The following is a 12,098-nucleotide window of genomic DNA, read 5'->3' as shown; positions in this document are numbered from 1 at the left end:
TTTTTTTATTGAACACTGTTCGTAACATATTGAACACAGCTATGCTTTCGAGCCGCACTTTCGCCCGAAATTGAGCACACCATTTTGCACAACATGGGAATTTAAAACAGTATGGGAATTCAAAAACTATCGCAATGTGTCACATGGGCGATAAACCAAAAACATTTTTCATACTCTTTTTTGGAATAACTAAAAATAAGCCATATTTTGCCAGAAAATCGTTTGAACATTAAAAACTAACTTTACAATGTTGTTATTATTAAATTAATATTTAGCATGTCCACCGCTATTTTAAATAACATATAGAATACGATTTGACATAGAGTATACCAAATTTTTGGGCAGTATTTATACTGATATCTGGGATGGGATCGTTATCCTGGTGAAAAATAATATCTTTGCCCTCTTTTTCATAAAAATGTGTTAATAAAACTTTGTCTAAAAATTCAATATACATTTTAGAATCCATTAATTCAGTTTGACACATCACGTATTGGAAGCATACATTCAGACGAGTATGCACCCCATACCATATGACTTCCCCCCCAAAATTCGACTTCGATCTTACCACATGTTTTTTATGTTCATCGTGTATGTTACAACTATAACATTTTGGTCCACCCAAAAACAACTTATTCTCGTCAGAAAATATTATAATTTACAGATTATGTGTCGAATTCCACTATTTTTACTTGTAAGCATTCGTTAAACAGAGCTTGGGCATTAGTTTAGTCCATCTTGTTTTAAGAGTAGACTTTAAGCACCTTGGTAAGGGTGCGCAAAAATTCTCTCGCGATTGATTCAAATTTATAGCGATAAATTCTACACCAAACGAGCATTCGCCAAACGAATGTTCGCACACACATAACAAACGAGTGAGAGCACACAACAACGATCGTTCGTTGCGTTGGTGATTGAAATTCGTTCTGACATTCGCTCACGAATGACAATGAACACTCGCGAATTCTCACGACTAAACAAACACCGTTTACAACGAACTTCGTCTATAGCGAACACTTTTCCAGGTCCCATATCTTTTAAGACATATTTGTATACAAAACATAACTCTTATAACCAACTTCGAATGCAGCGAACTTTTTATATCGAACTATTTATTCGGTCCCAACATTCAGTTTCATATACATATTAAATTTGCTAACACAAGTTTGTTTTTTAAGAACCTTTAAATAAAATCCGAAATAGATCTTACAACATAACCAAAATATGTCTATATCATTTTGGCAATTGAATGTTGTCAAAATGATTTAATAACTAATAATCCAATCGGTTCCCTTAAATAATAAAAAATATTCATAGTGGAAGCTATATTATTATAAATTTTAAAGATTCACATTCCGGGTTTTCAATTTTATTCTGTATCTTCGTATATTTTGTTCACAATTCTCGACATATCAAACTGACAAAATAACTTATATATGTGTATCCAACTTATATATGTGGTTGTTATTAAGTTTTATTTGTTTAGTTTTGTATAATTGCACCACGGTCTTAAACGAACTTATTCAATTTGGCGCCTGTAAATATGCTGTAATTTTGAACCATTATTGATGCTCAAACACCTTGGTGCTTACCTGGCGTTTACAAACGATGTTTCGGGCAGACAATAGCAAAGACATAAACCATTTTAACCAATTCATTTATAGCTGTGTTCCCAAACCTGCAATATAGTACTATATTGTACTAGTTTTGCCGAAAAGTAGGAAAAATTGAAGTTAAATTTAAGAGAGTTAAAACCAAAATGGCGTTCTCTTCTCCTATTTTCTGCAAGACCAATTTGGCCTAGCACGAAATAGTAAATGTAGTAAATTATGAATTTGACATTTGATTGCCAGAGATATACAGTCCGAAATAAAGCATATGAAAGTTAGCGCTTCAACAAAAAGGACACACGGACTGACGCACACATATTTGCTTGAAAAAAAATAAGTAATTTAAAAATGGACAAACAGATTTTTTATTATCTTTTGAAGGATAGCGAAGATGAATGGCTGGCAGAAGATTCAGATGAAGGTACTATAGAATGAAGACTTGGGTTGGGTTGGTTAATCGTACTAGCCAATGTGTGTACCTTGGTCCAAAATATTGTTACGAATATAAATTTAGATTTAAGTTACTTTAGATGAATTCCGTTAATTTAAGAATTTGAATTGTAACGTAAATTTCTACTACGCAGTTTATTTGAATAACTTCACAACAACAACTACTGTATAGATTTTTCTACATCCTTCCATTTCCTCTTTCATTGTCTATTTTTTTTGTCGACGTACAATTCTTGTTAAACGTCATCATTGATGATCGCTTAATTCCTCTTTCTTTGTTACCCCCTCAACTGTATATGTGTTGTTATTGTTTACTCAATGTAAGTTTGTATGTGTTGTTGTTATTGTTTGCTCAATGTAAGTTTGTATGTGTTGTTGTTATTGTTTACTCAATGTAAGTTTGTATGTGTGTTTGTTGCATTGGTAGATTGTTCGTGATCTAGGTGTTACCAGATCGTCTAGAAACTTCGCGAATTGAAACCGTCGAGTAAAGTAAAGTGCAAAGTAAAGTTGTGTGAATAAAATCATTGTAATAATCGTAATCCGAAAGAACCTGCGTTTTATTTGGTACGAATTGTATCGGGAAATAAAACAACGTCTACACGGGATTTAGTAAAACCCAAGAACCTAACAATTGGTGTCAGAAGTGGGATTACGATAATACTACGATGAAGTTTAAGGATCTACGAGTGGAAGACTTGAAGAAGGAGCTCAATAAATTGGAATTGTCCTCTACTGGCAACAAAGCTGAGCTACAAAAACGTCTGTTGGATGAGTTCGAACGCCGTGGTATGAACATCGATACATATGAGTTTGACAGTAAGGATGAAGTGGATTTATCGGAAATGGGCGAATCCAACGGTGGGGAAATCTCGTCAGTAGCTGCCAGGGTTGACGATCTCAGAGACATGCTGGCTAAAATGTTTGAGGAAAATTCCAGAAGGAGCGAAGAGAATTCCAGAAAGTTAGAAGAAAACACGAGACGAATGTTCGAAGAGAATGCCAGAAAGTTAGATGAAAATTCGAGAATAATGAACGAGAAACTCGAGAGCATTACAGAAGTTATTGGAAGGAGAGTGGAATCCGTGGAGGTCCAGATTAAAGAGTTGGATAAGAAAGTGCAGTCGGTTAACGAGAAGATTCTGTCTGTGGATGAGAAATTTCTGGTCCACGACCACAGGTTTACTAATCTGGAGAAGAAAATGTCGGAACTGGAAATTAAAGGTGGTCCGGTGCGAGTTCCTGATAACACACTAAAAATCAAACCTCCTGTATTCGACGGCTCTACGTCATTCAATGTTTTCAAGTTACAGTTCGAGACAGTGGCTTCTAGAAATTCGTGGAACGAAGGCGACAAAGCGGTTGCACTACTTCTGGCATTGAAGGGCAGTGCTGCTGATGTTATACAGAGCATTCCTGTCGCTTCTAGGAACAACTATGAAGATGTTATTGCTGCACTGGAACGTAAGTACGGTGGCGAACATAAACAAAACATCTACCTTATGGAATTAAGGGGAAGAGTGCAGAGGGCAAACAAGACGTTGCAAGACTTTGCACCTGAGGTGGAACGTTTGGTGCTAATGGCATATCCAGGAGAGAATCACCCATTGGTGGACCGTATTAAAATCGAAACCTTTGTGAATGGCATACGTGACCCTGAGATTAAATGTGCAACATATGCGTCACCAAAAGCGTCATTTGCCGAAACCGTGTCGTTTGCCCTTGCCCAAGAGACGGCAAGAATAATTGTTAAGCCCCAGACCCACAAGATTCGCCAACTGGAGACCGAAGGTTGCGAACCCAAATCTCTTGTTAACTCGATCAAGGACGCCATGAAGCAGGTAATAGAAGAAACAAAGTTAGTAGGGATGACTAAGCCCAGGGTTAGATGCTACAACTGCGATAAAGCAGGTCATATTGCGCGCGAATGCAGAGCTAAACGCAAACGATCCAGGTCATCGTCACCACCTCCAACGAAAGATGGTAGACGAATGGCTCAACAGTCCACCAATGAGTCACCGTTAAACTAAATCGAGCCAGTCCAGCGGGGCATGAACTGGCTCCCATCGACGATGGCCCCACAATCTCCATAGCAATAGTACAACAGAAAAGTCACAACCTAACAACAACTGGGTACATTAATGGTGATAAGCGAGTTCTGACGTTAGATACTGGCGCATCAAAGTCCATCATAAGATCAGATCTGGTAAAGGGAAAAGTAACGCAAATTAATGGAGTCAGACTGCGCACAGCAACGGGGGAGCCCGCGGCAGTACACGGCAAGATTACCCTGAGACTGACTATTGCCAATAAATCGGTGAATTACGAGTTTATAGTTGCCGATATCGTAGACGAAGTGATAATAGGCGCAGATTTTATGATTGCCTTCGGTATCAATCTGGATATGAAAGAGCGTGTGATGACCTGGTCTAACGTCGAAATTCCGTTAACGTGGGCTACGATGAAAGTACACCCATTAGACGTCTGACTACGGACCATCCAGAGATAATACCGCCCTGTGCCGAAGCAATAATATGGGTACCAATGAATGGAGATTGTGGAGCCGAGAAGTTGTGGGTGGTGGAACCAGCAGAAAACCGAAACAGTAACATCCTAATAGCGAATGCCCTGGTGAAAAGCAACAAGGACGGATTAATTCCTGTTAGAGTTTTGAACCTGTCGAACAAGCAAGAGCAAATTTGCCAATTTTCCGATGTTGGACAATGCACACCAGCTGAAGCTGTAGTTAATTTGGAAACTAGCACCGAAAAGCCAGCAGCCATGGAGAAGAAGCACCTCGACGGCTACATAAAAGAGTGGACACACCAATTATCACCTTCCGAGAGGAACAAGGCTAAGCAGCTATTATGGAAATATGCCTCTACCTTTGCGTTGACAAAAGAGCACCAGGGAAGAACATCAGTGGTGAAGCATGAAATCCATACAGCAGACGCGAGACCCATTAAGCAGCCTCCAAGAAGTGTTCCTCTGGCAAAAAGAGACGAGGTCCAGAAGCTGATAAGTGAAATGGAAAAGAGTGGTGTAATAGAACCATCGTCAAGTCCATGGTGCTCCCCAGTGGTCTTGGTCAAGAAGAAAGACGGAAGCACCCGATTTTGTGTGGACTACCGAAAGTTGAATGATGTCACCAAGAAAGACAGCTATCCGCTCCCAAGAATCGACGACACATTGGACACATTAGCCGGGACGTCATGGTTCTCCACCCTCGACCTGCAGAGTGGGTACTGGCAAGTAGAGATCGCCGAGAAAGATAAAGAGAAAACAGCGTTTGGCGTTAATGGGGGTCTCTGGCAGTTCAATGTCATGCCATTCGGACTCTGCAACGCCCCGGCTACATTTGAAAGGCTGATGGAGCGTGTGTTAAAAGGGCTGCAGTGGAAGTCGTGCCTCATATACCTGGATGACATCATAGTCATGGGACGCAACTTCGACGAACACATCAAGAACTTAAAGGATGTTCTACAGCAGCTTTCGTCTTCAGGCCTCAAGCTGAACCCAAAGAAGTGCAGTCTCTTCCAACGAGAGGTGAAGTTCCTGGGGCACCACGTGACGCCGGAGGGCATATCGACGGATAAGGAGAAAATTCAAGCCGTCAGAGATTGGCCGCAGCCCCGAAATCTCCACGAGCTGCGAAGCTTTCTGGGTCTCTGCACCTACTACCGTCGATTTGTCCCAAATTTTGCCAACATCGCCGCCTGTCTACACCGCTTGACGCAAAAAGGCCAGAGGTTTCAGTGGGGCAACGACCAAGAAGAGGCATTCAGTAAACTCAAAGACATGCTATGCAGAGCCCCCATTTTGGCATACCCTATACCTGGCGGAAAGTTTGCTCTGGACACAGACGCAAGTGCGTGCGGCATCGGTGGCGTCCTTTCCCAGGAAATCGACGGACAGGAAAAAGTCATCGGGTACTACAGCCGGACATTGTCGAAGCCTGAGAGGAATTACTGTGTGACGAGGAGAGAGCTGCTTGCTGTCCTTGAGAGCGTTAAACACTTCCACAAATACCTATATGGCCAGCATTTCCTGCTGAGGACCGACCACGCTGCTCTCCAATGGTTGCTGCGGTTTAAGAATCCGGAAGGTCAACTAGCCCGTTGGATCGAGAGGCTCCAGAGTTATGACTTCAGAATCGAGCACAGAAAAGGCGGAAAACACGGTAATGCTGATGCCCTGTCTCGTCGGCCATGCAAAGTAGAATGCAGGCACTGCTCAAAGGCTGAGAATAAAGAGAATATCGTTGATGTCCGACTATTGCAGTTTGAGTCGGGTGAAGATTGGTCGACGGAACAACGAAGAGATCCCATTCTGGGCAAAATAATTTCGGCCATAGAAACGGGCAAGCGACCTAGTCGCAAAGAAATTACCTCCGAAAGCCCTCTTTTAAAATCATATTGGGCCCAGTGGGACAGTCTACTGATAATAGATGGTTGCTTACATCGCAAATGGGAAAGTGAGGACGGTAAATCTCACCGGAACTTGATCGTCGTCCCAGACTCCAAAATAAGAGATATCTTGTCGGAGTTTCACGATGGGCCAAGTGGAGGACATCTTGGCATAGCAAAGACGGCTGAAAAGGTAAAGCAGAGATTCTACTGGGTCGGCTGTCAAAAATCCATTGCCGACTGGATCGCCAATTGTGAAAGGTGCATAAGAGCTAAAGGTCCAACACGGAAGAGTCGAGGCTACATGCAGCAGTATAATTCAGGAGCCCCTTTTGAAAGAATCGCAATGGATGTAGCTGGACCGTTCCCAACAAGCGACTCTGGGAACCGGTATGTATTAGTGGTCATGGATTACTTCAGTAAATGGCCAGAGGTTTATGCTATCCCAAATCAAGAAGCCAGGACAATTGTGGATGTGTTCAGCAAAAATTGGATTTGTCGCTATGGCGTTCCATCTGAGGTTCATTCCGATCAAGGCAGGAATTTTGAATCAGCGATCTTCAAGGAAATGTGTGACTCCTACGGAATCAAGAAAACCAGAACGACGCCCCTACATCCACAATCAGATGGCATGGTGGAAAGATTCAATCGCACCCTGGAAGAACATCTACGGAAAGTGGTGGACAGTGGCCAACGAGACTGGGATGAGCATATTCCCAAGTTTTTACTGGCTTATAGATCGGCCATTCATGATTCCACATCCCGGACCCCCGCCAAAGTTCTGTTCGGAAATGAATTAAAGCTACCTGGCGATTTGATATTCGGTGCTACCCCAAACAATGTGAACCAAGATGAAGACAGTCAAAACTCTTTTAGTAAAGTCCACGATGCAGTCCGACATCGAATAAAAATGGTTAGCAACCGCATGAAGGCAAGGTACGATCGAGCGGCAAATACCGATGGGTTTCAAGAAGGGCAACTGGTACTATTGTTCAACCCACAACGAAAGAAAGGACTATGCCCCAAATTGCAAACGCACTGGGAAGGACCCTACAAGATTGTCACGAAAATAAATGACGTCGTTTATCGCATCCAGAGGAGCGACAGTCCCAGGTCGAAGATGAAAGTTGTACATTTGGAGCGGCTGACTCCCTACGGAACGGGAACTGTGCCTATTCGGGACGAACAGGCTTAAGCGGGGGGCAATGTTACGAATATAAATTTAGATTTAAGTTACTTTAGATGAATTCCGTTAATTTAAGAATTTGAATTGTAACGTAAATTTCTACTACGCAGTTTATTTGAATAACTTCACAACAACAACTACTGTATAGATTTTTCTACATCCTTCCATTTCCTCTTTCATTGTCTATTTTTTTTGTCGACGTACAATTCTTGTTAAACGTCATCATTGATGATCGCTTAATTCCTCTTTCTTTGTTACCCCCTCACCTGTATATGTGTTGTTGTTATTGTTTACTCAATGTAAGTTTGTATGTGTTGTTGTTATTGTTTGCTCAATGTAAGTTTGTATGTGTTGTTGTTATTGTTTACTCAATGTAAGTTTGTATGTGTGTTTGTTGCATTGGTAGATTGTTCGTGATCTAGGTGTTACCAGATCGTCTAGAAACTTCTGTAGCTACAAGCAAGGCTCATATAAATAGGGGAAATGGAAAGGCAGTGAGTCAGTTGTGAATCAGATCGCGAATTGAAACCGTCGAGTAAAGTAAAGTGCAAAGTAAAGTTGTGTGAATAAAATCATTGTAATAATCGTAATCCGAAAGAACCTGCGTTTTATTTGGTACGAATTGTATCGGGAAATAAAACAACGTCTACACGGGATTTAGTAAAACCCAAGAACGTAACAATATTTTGGGCTTAAGTCAAGTTTAGGGGCTCCACTTGGATCGCTTTGACATTTTTACAGTAAGTAGTCCTCGGTGAACTGATTACAGTGATATATATTTTATAGGGAGAATTGCATACTTCCCGCGATATGGGCCTTGAAAGTTCGGAGAGTATGTTGTTTTAGTCAGCCGTATCATTTTAAAGGTTATGGTTTGTGCTATATAACTAGATGAAGAATATATTACATAACCATGTATGCGCCTGTCCATATGTGAAAGTCTTATTCTTAAGTTCTCTTAAAATGTACCCGATATAACCTTTTAATGATACCCATATTGCCTTGGTGGCAATAGAAAAAGGGTTGTTTTAAAGAAAATATGTTTCGAAATTTCAAGGCCAATATCTCGGGAAGTATGCATTTCCCCACATGAAATTTATATATCTGTGATCCGCACAAGGAGGGCTACTTACGGCAATCATTTCAAAATGATCCGAGTGGAGCCCCCAAACTTGACTTGTTCCATATCTTGTTGTTCAAGTTTGCTAAAACATTCCAATCAAAATATCTACCAATTTCAATAGCATTAACATTATGGGAGTCGTCGGAAACCCCACTTCCAAATATTTGATAATGTTTTCCTCTAAATTATACAAATAAAAAAATAAACAATGAATATTAATATTATCAAAATCACGCAATGGACGCCGTTTAATTTTTTTCTTTTTTTTGTGCATTAGGTTTCTGTAGTCTTTTTTTGTCCTTAACAAATGAAATTATTTAATTTTGACGTTTCTTTATGTTTTAACTATTTTTCGTTCCTTTACTTTTTGCGCAAATCTGCTATGTGAGAGTAATTTTTGATAGTTCGCTCTTTTACTAGCTTTAATATTAAAAAGTACGGGAACGAACCTTATATATTTGTCAATTGTCTAGTGACTGTCATGGTATAATAATAAAAGGTAACAACAAGTGTTGTTGTACAAAAAACGATACAACAACCACATGGAAATTTGTTGTTGTAAGTTCTACTAGTGTCAACTCATTTGACAGAAAAATGTAAACAAACAAATTATCATCAAATTATTTTTATTTTGAAAATGGAATATTTTCGAATCCTCAAAATAAAAATTGAATAACATGAATGAAAATCTTTGAACTTTATATTTCTATCGCTTCCACATCTTTCCTATAATTGAGTCATTGCCATATATATGTGTAACACATATGAAAATGCTGGGAATAGCGAGTTATTCCTTCAAGAAAGATTTGCTTCCTCAAACTTTCCCAGCAGACAGATTGAGTAAATTGAATACGGGAGCACATTAATAAAGAACAATTTCAAATTGTATGCGTTCCCAATTTTCCTGTTGGGTGATTTTTAAAAACATAATTTGTCAAATTCATATTGACACTAGTATTACGTTGGAATCAAATCAGCTGGGATTTGCTGTTACCTTTTATAATTGTACCATGAGTGACTGTCTTGAATTTTCCATAGACCGTAAATCTGGACAATTTATGACATTTAAAAGCAAATGAAATAACAAATATATTAAAATATAAAAAGGAGGATATGGATTGAAAATTAAAGAAATTGAAAAATTGTATAATTTTATCTATATATACAGTGAGTGTAATAAGTATTTTGCCTCAATAAAAAATTGAAAAAATTCCAATATATACGCCTAAAGCCAGCAAACTAAAGATGTAAAATGAATTATGTATGATGGAGTATGTTTGTGGACATATTTAGATCGTATTTCTGCAAGAATCACAGCGTAAGACCTATTGATCTCGAAGATATCGGCCGAAATATATAACAATCCAAAAATGTTTATCACAAAAAAGTATTTTGCTTTTTATTATTATTTTAGAAAAAATTGTAACATAGAACACGTTTGGTCTTTTTATAGTTACCATTGCGGGTAACGACATACTATAAGTGATTTGGCAACGATTCCAATAAACCACGGCATTTTTTCGCGAGTATTTTCTCACATTTACGTTCAATACATTCTCCAGCAATATTTCATTTAATATTTCGTAATTTCTCGTCCAAAATTTAAAAATCAGAGTATTAAATATAGTCGCGGCTTCAAAACATCCCAAATACGTTAAGAATAATAAAAAGGACGTTTTACAAAATATATCGCGAGGACAGGACCTTAAAAACTATTAAAACCAAAATCCGACAAACAAATTATTTAAAAAAATATCGCGAAACCCCATTTTTCTAACTTCGAAAACTTTATGGTTCATTATTACTGATCTAGGAACCAAAATATACTATGAAAATAGCAATAAGGAGGTCAGATTCAAAAATATGGACGGTTTTCTGGCAATAGAAATACATCTTATTTCGAAAATAAATAGATCGAACCGTTTATTCCCTACTGCATTTTATTCGCAACTGATGGTGTTAATCGGATATAAAATATAGAATGCGTATTCGCCACCAGCAACCACAGTTTTTCAAAAGACAATATGATTTGACGAATAATGATGTTTTCTCCCAACTTCATGTATTGTTTTTTATTACTATTGCTTTAGAACTGTTCATATCTTTGAATCTGACCTCCTTATTGGTATTTCCATTGCATATATTGGTTCCTAGATCAATATTACTGGACCATACAAATTTCAAAGTCAGAAAAATTGGGTTTCGCGATTTTTTTCAATAATTTGTTTGTCGGATTTTGGTTTTAATAGTTTTTAAGGTTCTGTCCTTGCGTTATATTCTGCAAACCCTCTTTTTTATTATTCTAAACATATTTGGGATGTTTTGAAGCCGCAATGACTATGTTTAATACTCTGATCATTAAAATTAACATATTATTATTCACGTCTGATATTTGAAGTTTTGTCTTATTTTCTTTAGCTGTTGGATATGAAATCCTATTTTCATATATATCAAAATTGTATTATTTTTATACCCTTCACCACACTGTGGTATAGGGTATTATGTCTTTGTGCAAACGTTTGTAACAGGCGAAAGGAAACGAGATAGACACATGGTTCGCATTTTTGATTCGAATTGGATGAAATTTGGCACAGCTCATTTATTTGGCCCAAGGACGACCCCTATTGAAATTGGGAAAAATCGGTTCAGATTTAGATATAGCTCACATATATATTTTCGTCCGATTTTATGTAAATGGTGCGCCAAAGTCCCTATATAACTTTCGATTTACATGAAATTTGGCATAGCGTACTAAATAAAGCCTAGGGCGATGTGTGTAAATTTCGTGAAAATCGGATCAGATTCAGATATAGCTCCCATATATATTTTCGTCCGATTTTAGGTAAATAGTGCACGAAATTTGGTATAGCGTGTTTAATTGAGTCTAGAATGATGTGTGCTAAGATTCGTGAAAATCGGTTCAGTTTTAGATATAGCTCACATATATATTTTCGTCCGATTTTATGTAAATGGCGCACCAAAGTCCCTATATATCCTTCGATTTGCACGAAATTTGGCATGGCGTACAGAATTGAGCCTAGAATGATGAGTGGTAAGTTTCGGGAAAAAAAATTCGATATACCTACCATATATATTTTCGTCCGATTTTATGTAAATGGTACACCAAAGCTCCATATAGCTTGAGATTTGCACGAAATTTGTCTGTCTGCCCATGTTATATTGTAAACAAAGTACAGGTCGCATTTTTGTGACGTACAGAATATTATGTATCAATTTTACTATACACCGTTTTCCATAAATGTGTCCCATGGTACGCAGACGACACTAAATTTGCCCGAATGAAATTCAATTTAGCATAGGTT

The sequence above is a fragment of the Musca vetustissima genome, unplaced genomic scaffold (assembly GCF_032173495.1).
Source record: "Musca vetustissima isolate MV318-11 ecotype Yass unplaced genomic scaffold, APGP_CSIRO_Mvet_v1 utg25599, whole genome shotgun sequence".
Lineage (NCBI taxonomy): Eukaryota > Metazoa > Arthropoda > Insecta > Diptera > Muscidae > Musca > Musca vetustissima.
This window is presented reverse-complemented; position numbering follows the sequence as displayed.